Source organism: Ixodes scapularis, unplaced genomic scaffold (assembly GCF_016920785.2).
Source record: "Ixodes scapularis isolate PalLabHiFi unplaced genomic scaffold, ASM1692078v2 PGA_scaffold5__190_contigs__length_132052651, whole genome shotgun sequence".
NCBI classification, from domain to species: domain Eukaryota; kingdom Metazoa; phylum Arthropoda; class Arachnida; order Ixodida; family Ixodidae; genus Ixodes; species Ixodes scapularis.
The window spans coordinates 27,944,982-27,951,271 of NW_024609880.1; the positions used below are offsets into that span (position 1 = coordinate 27,944,982).

The 6,290-nt window shown below is 45.9% G+C and overlaps 1 non-coding gene across 1 annotated transcript; it reads right to left on the reverse strand.

Annotated features, from left to right (window-relative positions):
- Positions 1-1,423: 1,423 nt before the first annotated feature.
- Positions 1,424-1,496, reverse strand: Trnap-ggg. The gene has a single exon. It is a non-coding gene; the product is annotated as a tRNA-Pro (tRNA).
- Positions 1,497-6,290: the final 4,794 nt, after the last annotated feature.

The following is a 6,290-nucleotide window of genomic DNA, read 5'->3' on the forward strand; positions in this document are numbered from 1 at the left end:
GACGCCCTTGCGTCTCTTGGCGGTGAGCCGCCCCGTCTCGAGCAGCTTCTGCTTGGCCGCCTCAGTCCGAAGATCAAGCAGCCAGACATGGGACATCTGATAAGCCCCAAGCCTGTCCACTTCCCCGAGCACACCGGTATCAAACAGCGGTTGGCGAAAATCTTCTATACGGTGCGGACGACAAGCGATGTCGCCGTGCAGTACGACCGCACACTTCATCGCCTCACCTGATGGCAGCGAAGGCAGCATCATCCGATAATCTTCAGATCCAGAAGCAACCGAGTCACCGCGGCCTGCGGGGGCCGTTATCACCGCTCCGGGGGAGCTCATCGATTACACGTCCGATGCGCTCGAAAGCCGGAAGTGGAATGGTCTAAGAAACGAAGACAGTTCTTTTCCGATTTATTGACTAGACCACGCAGACACGTTTGTACGGCTTTCGCGTTCCACTATTAAAGGCGAAGCTTGAGTGCACTCTAATTTTTAATCGACAATTTTTTTTATGTTTGAGAAATAAATGTGTTAGATAGAGCCATTACTGCTTCCAAAAGCATCCGAAGATTTTCTTTTTCCCATTGGTGTGAAACAATAACTAATATGGCTGTCAACGTCTGTGTACTCCATGTAGTTATTATAGTACTCTAGATGGAAAGGACCCATGCATTGAGGCCGCTTGGGAACGGAGGGGCACAGACGCGGACATCGCCGGTCCCATCCCAGTTGGTGATCCCGATGGGTGCGTATCGCTGGCGACGTGCACAAAGATGCAGCAGAACATCACCTCTAAGGTCCGTACCTTGGTCTTTTCTGGCTTATTTTTTAGGAAAACACAAGAATCACGCATTGATGCAACTAAATAACTTTGACAAGTGCTCGAGCAACTTCAGCTCGTCGCGGCAAATCGAATACGTCTAATGTTTCGTCTCGTTTCTTTCTCCGTACGTCTGTCTCTATCTTTCTCGTTCTTTCTTTCGGAACTGCCGATGTGAGCGCCCAGGATTTGCCGCGTTCTGCTCCCGTCTTTACCACGCAGCGCAGCTGGTCGACGTTGTCTATTTTTATATGAGTGCGAGTCGTTTTCCTTTCATATCATGGTGACAAGTAGAGACCTTCAGTGTAAAATAAATAATTGGGACTAAATATAAAAATTCACTAACTTTGCGAAAGAAACCTACTTTTACCTGTTATGTAAGTTACTAGTTCAGCCGTGTGTATGATCTGTCGAACCAATTTTGAGGTATATCAGAAAACATCAAAATGTCATCTTTGAGATCCCTGGAAACTTTTCAACCTTTTAACGATAGGAACATGAAAACGCTCAAGAGTGACGATAATAACCCCTGGAGAAACGGAGCAAGGGGGACAAAGGACAAACAGAATTTTCCAAATGCTGCTAGGTGTCTGGTGCACGTCCGAGAAAATCCGCCTGGTCCGGGTATCGAACCCGGGACCTCACCATTCCCAGTGGGGCGCTCTACAAACTGAGCTAACCAGGAGTTAGACGTCACTAGATCAAACGGGTTTTGTCAGGTGCCACCAGTCTAACACCAACAAGAGTGAACGGTCTACATTTAAGTTCATGATAATAATGCAATTAATGCAAAGTTTCAAGCGAGCTGGACAAGAATGACGATAATAATCCCTGAAGAAGGCGAACAAGGGGCACGAAGGACAAACACAAATCTCCAGAAACAGCTAGGTGACCAGTGGAGAGGTCCTGGTCCTGGTATCGAACCAAGTCCCTGGTTCGATACCGGGACCAGGCGTATTTTTTAGTTCGCGCATCAGTCACCTAGCTGTGTTTGGAGATTTGTGTTTGTATTTTTCCCCCTTATTCACCTTTTCCGGGAATTATTATCGTCATTCTTGCTCAGCTCGCTTGCAGCTTTGCCTTGAATTGCATCATCATCATAACCTCAAGTGCAGGCTGTTCACCCTTGTTGGGGTTAGACTGGTGGCAGATGATACAACCTGTTTGTTCTACTGACGTCTAACTCCTGTTTAGCTTGATTCTGCTTCCGGTGCTCGTACCGTTCGGTCGCATGATCATGAGCTCCTCTGGAACGTTGACAACAGCCCTTGCCGGCCGTGTTTCTTTTTTCTTTATTGTCTTTTTTGCCAAATGACGAGTATCAACTTATCCTACCGCCTATTCCCACAGGAATTGCTGCTTTAAATTCTGTTATCTTGCACTGTAACCTAAAAGGACGACAGTATCGCATCAACAATTTCAAGGACGAACTGATGAAGAATGACGTGATGAAGAAAGTGGCGAGCTTATAAATCATTCCAAATGAGCCATGTATGGCTTGTGACGTTCAAGACCACCGAGGAAAAGCAATGACTGCTGGATTTCCGCGAGTTGAAAGTGATAGGCCTGCGATGCATCATTGTGTATCGCGATAAGAACGAGGTTCGCCTCAGGCTCTACAGGGTGCCATACCACGTCCCCGATGACGCAGTACGCCGAGCACTAGAGCTTTGCGGCAAGGTAAGCGATATTGCTCGGAAGACCTGGCGAGCTGAGAGTTTCGAAGCCATAGAATCGCCAACCAGAATCATTCAAATAGAGCTCAAGGAAGACTCGACAGTTGAAGCTATGCCACATCAGCTGCGCTTCTTCAGCGGCAACACCCTCCTCGTCATTCCTGACCGCGCCCCGCTATGATTGCGATGCCGTCGCACTGGACACATACGACGAGAGTGCCGCGTTCCCGAGTGTGCGCAAAGTGCCGCCGCTTAACTGGTTTTTGAGTCCGTGTCTTCCCCAAGAACCACCTGCACTGCGTTTATTGTTCCTTTCTGGAAATCTGTCATGACGATGTTAGGGGTTAGGGACCAAGCGATCCACCTTCGGAAACAACAGCAGTGAGGAACACTTCGTAATACTCTTGGATCTTCCCCGTCATGAACGCGTAGACTACGGAGACTGCGCATTCTCCTTGTGGCACAAGGATGCAGCATCAAGCAGGAAGCAGTTGCGAAGATCAAGAGACTTGCTTCAGCCTCCGGTACATTATCGTAGAACAAAAACTTCTCTGTAACTTGCCTTGCGGTCAGCGTCCATGGAGCTACAATTACAGCACCTTGAAGACAGCTAGGGGTTGGAGAATAGGCTAAGCAGCGATAGTCCATTTTATACATTCTTTACTTTTCATTATGGTCGTTTCTTACGCACTCATATCTTTGATGACCTCAGCGAAATTTACACGCTTTTCATGGGACATAGAGGCCACGTCCTTCATGGCAATTCGTGCCTTTGGGATGTTTGTTGCACTTTTATTGGAAGGCGAGTTCGTGTTCTCAACTTAATGGCACATCTTGAGAGCCCTTACAGCCTTGTCAGACCCCTTACAGCCTTGTCAGACCCCTTACAGCCTTCACAGACCCGTTACAGCCCTGACAGACCCCTTACAGCCTTGACATTGCTTGACGCACAGCCATCGAACTCCTGATGCTACGTCTTTATGCCGCGTACACACAAATTCCCAGAAGCACAATTTCCGCTCGTCCTTGTTCGGCTTCACTTTTATTCTGCGTCAATAATGCATTTAAATTAGAAGCGTTCCATAAGACATCTTCTTGGATACGTAACGTTTTCTGACATTTTTCACTTCCTCTTTCCTAGCCCCCTGATGTACGGAGAAGATAAAGTTTCAGTGAATCGATCGATATTTCCCGGTGTTGTCTGAATGTGCCACGATTTTTATATAAAGCCTTCGGCGGAAGTTCGTCCCTACACTAATGATATAATCATACTGGTGTTTTCGAAGCCGATACGGTCGTCATTGTCTTCATAGTGATCCTGAAGAGCGCTGCGTTCACGTTTAAATTTAATAAATTTATATTTATTAAACCAAGCGAAACGATCGTAAATTTTCGCACATTATTCTTGTGTTGGAGAATTCTTTCATCCAGAATCTTTGTTTGGCGAAACAAAGGACCTGTATGAACCGCATCAACTGCATGACGGGGTCAGGTATTTCCTTCGTTTTGCTTTGCTTTGGTCGTGTGGTTTGGCGCGTAGCAGCAGAAACTGTTCGCTAAGTATATTTTGTATTTTCTATGACGCAAAACGTCCATACGACAAACCCTAAGAACAATTCTGAATTCGCCAAGCGAAACGATCGTAACCTATGTGTAGGTTATGATGCAATCCTACGATAACTTCATGGCCGCCAACACCTCTTGGATATTTCGCCGTGAGGACCACCGGGCATACTTCTAGATGCTCTTCTCGCGCTCCTCTACTTCAAGCAGGAAAGGAAAGAAATACGCACTCAAAACTGCAATTCATTTCTCGGTGAAGACCGCTCGATCCAGAAATTTCGGAAGTAACGACGACGATCCCACCTAGTTCAGCGGCCCTTACTCAACAGGCAAGAGGCGCCCGCCCACGACCACAAAACTATGATCGCGCGACCCCTCCCCCTTCCCTCTTTTTTTTTTAATTGGATTTTTTCGGCATGCATATTTGAACCTCCACTTAAATTTTTCAGTTTGATGCTGAGTCTTATTTTGTCCATGTCTCCCTGTTATTTTTTTAAGTGTTGTACGGCAGTAACGGACGCCCTTGTCGCAATGACACACTCGTCGATTCATTTGCTGCTTTTTTTTTTTTAGAATTTATGTGTTTGAACACTTATTCTCGGAAACCACGGCCACGACCGATTTGATCATGATTAGTACGAAAGCACGAAGCTCGGTGGCTGGGTCCTGTTTTGTAAGCTGCGACGCCACTGTTGTCCCACTCACTGCTTGAGTTTCATTTTGACAAAAAGTACTACGAAAAGATTAGGTCAAAAGCAACCGTAAACTCTTGTTCAAAATAGCGAACTAAACATGAATTCAGAACGATAAAACTCAATGTACGTGCTACGAACGAAGCGCAGACACGGTCACGTGATCCTTGCTGTTACGTCACGACGAGAAGCCGTCAGGTGGCGCCACTCCATCTACTCGGAGCTAATCGTGACCAGTGGAGTATTGAAGCAGCCTCAAATTACTTATTACCTTTTGCAATAAAATTAAATAGGGCGCAACAGGAACACAGATCTTTCTTTTTAGAAATAAGGCTCTGGTTGGAGTAGGTTCCATTTACAATGGGTATTCAAAAATGGTTGAAAACTTAATCATAGCGCAACACTTTAGCTGCATGAAGCCTCTCTCCGCCTTTCCTTTTACACTCCGTAGCTTATTTGGCCGGTAAATATAATTTCTCTAAAATGCCAGCAAAATCCAGCATATCCGCCAACATGTCTAGTATAAAAAAATAATAATACGTCCCTTAAGGTTCATGAGCCTACCAAGCCCAACACTCTTATATTATATACAGAAAAAACAACCACCAACAGACATTACGAAAACCTGCCCTGCGTTTTAAAAGTGTCACTGCTCTTCGACGGCGTTGAACCAGAGTGGTGCTCTCACGATCGAGCTGGACGGGAACTGCCTTGACAACCGCATTCATTCAAATATAGACATGCGATTTGTCACTTTCTCTGTGCAGCTTTTTAAAGTTAGAGACAAATCCACAATCAATAACAAAAAAAGTGAGCCTGTAATGGTACTGAGCATCATTTCCGATCCCATCGCGCTAGCCCAGGGGCTCTCCCATGTTAGCCGCTGCTCCTGGCACTCCGGTACAAAGCGGTGAAGCTCGTCGCGCGAGCGCTGGTGAGAGGCGTTGAATGTTGACTCGAGCGGCCCAAGTGCCAAGGTGCCGCCACGGCACGGAGGCATGTGGCACACGATAATCGAGTGATCTCATCAGGTATACATGTTCCTTTCTTATGTCTTACTCTTATCACAGTAATCACCATCCCACCATTTTGCACATTTTTTCTCGCGACTGACATCGTCTCGAAATTTGACGATAACCGGCCAGAGTAGTTGGCGAGCAACCTCTATACTTGTCTTCATCTTACGAGCTGAAAACGCTACGAGCCAATGTGACTAATCAAACAGCGTCAAAGCGCGACATCGTGGCATTTCTCATCTTCCTTTACGTTTTCTTTAATCGGCCAAACCAGTTACGTGCAGCGAAGTCCTGTGACTTGGGTTTTAGTATGTGTGTTCGTGACCTAATGTGTTCCAGCCTTCGACTCTGATCTGATTTAAAATAAAACAAACTTTATGGTGAGTAGAGACCAGGGTTGGACAGAAATACTCAAAAATGTATTTGGAAATACAGATACTGGGATACTTTAAAATAGTAGCTAAAATACTGATACTAAAATTCATCTGTCAAAGTGTATTGCGATACGTATCGGAAATACATTTTAAGTCGA